Here is a 1,851-nt window from a genome sequence, read left to right on the forward strand (position 1 = left end):
ATATGTCAATGTTTGTTGCCAAAAAAATTCAGATTTTTTTGAACTTTTTAAATATTTTTTTGTTTGTACTGTAGCAAAGGGTGCCTGTGAGCTCGAGCTCACAATAGCACTTTCGCTTAGTGCGCTGCTTTTTGTGTCTATGTGGTGGCCTGCGTTGGCCCGAGCCTAGCAATAAATCGCCTCAGGACTTGGCTGGTGGCTTCATGTGGAGTACTGCCTCGGTTGAAATTTTTGTGAACACATGCATTGCATCAGCTCCAAGTTGACCTAGAATCGAATTCCTATCCCTCTCATCCACTTGCGGCTATAGCGATCTGATGGATTGTCGATGGCCGCACCCGGCCTTGAAGTAAAAACGTCGGTTTCGACGATACGTTCTGATGATCGTATACGGTGGCGCAGAGACGCGCAACCCTAAATCTCCTTGAACTCAAACCTCACACTGTCTGCTCCAAAATTAATCATAACTCTGATCATCAAACGATGAATTTTACCATCTCTGCACAAAGTTGCCCCATGCCAAGTTACACTGCGCGATTGTTCCATGACAGCTCTTCTTCGTCCGGCCAATTGTGAGCTTCTCGATCCCTAAAGAGCTCCCTCCAAGAACACAACACCATCGTGTGTTGGTCCCATGGTGGACGCGAACTGTCGTGGTTTTGTTACTGTAGATGTTCTTGTGAAAGGACTAAGTTGTGAGGCCATCGCAACTAAGTGGTCGCTTGAACGGGGTTGGTCGAAATCGAGAGACGCGAGTTTAACTCAGGTTCGTCCCCTCGCGGTGGAGGTAAAAGCTTACATCCTGTTTGATTGATATTGATGATGATGATCTTGATTACAAAGGCGGTCTTTTGCTACCTCTACCTCAAGAGCTATTGACGTGTCTCCAAAACTTGTCTCTAACTTCCTTTAGACGATCCCAGAGCCCATTTCGAGTCCTACTCTGAATTGAACTCTAAGTCTTGTTGATGTTGTGTGCCTTCCAAGTCAGGAAGTATCCATCCCATGTATGATCCGTTGAGCCGGCAATAGCAAAACGGGTCTCCTCTTCCGAACCAATCAACCCAAACCGGATCAATCCCCCGCCGGGTCTCACTTCCCTTGCCAGGTCTCGCTTCCCTTGTCATGGAACTTTCCTCTTCTTACCTTCTCCGCGAGCCGGCCTCCTGTCGGGTCTCATCACTGAGCCCTGGATTTCTCCTTGTCATCTTATCTTAACCCGAAAAACAGGGCGACCCATAAAGCCTTCAAGCTCTAGGCCGGGTCAAACCTTTAGGGCCTGTTCGGTTGACAGGGAAAATGGATGGGTTTGATAGGGATTACACCCTCTACAAGTCAAAACCTCCTCCAATCCACCCCAATCCCCCTGTGAGGAGGTGTAACCGAACAAAGCCTTAGCCGGATTATAACCGTGGGGAATCTCCCCAACACGCACCATATGAGGCAAAAAAAAAACTGAAGCAAAACAGGGAGCCATGACAGGCAACTAAAGTGTCAAAGTGATTGTATAATAACTAAATTTATCTCTATTGCCATATGAAGTATGACTAAAGTGTCAAAGTGATTGTACTTTAAGTAACAAAGAAATTTTCAAAAAGCAAAAAATCCGAACAAATCAAGCAAGTAATGTACAAAAAATCTGAACCGTGTCAAGCAAACTATTTCACATCAGAAAAAAAAAACGATAGTCCATTAAAATTGAAACTATTTACCTCTATTTCCATCAGGCAGTTACTTCCTCTAGATTTGCATTGTTCACACATATCATCTAAGACTAAAACCACATCATGCAATTCGGAAAATTTCAAAAAATACATTAAACAGAAACAATTCCCCCCACAGTGAATTGCT

This window comes from Triticum dicoccoides, chromosome 6B (assembly GCF_002162155.2).
Source record: "Triticum dicoccoides isolate Atlit2015 ecotype Zavitan chromosome 6B, WEW_v2.0, whole genome shotgun sequence".
NCBI classification, from domain to species: Eukaryota; Viridiplantae; Streptophyta; class Magnoliopsida; order Poales; family Poaceae; genus Triticum; species Triticum dicoccoides.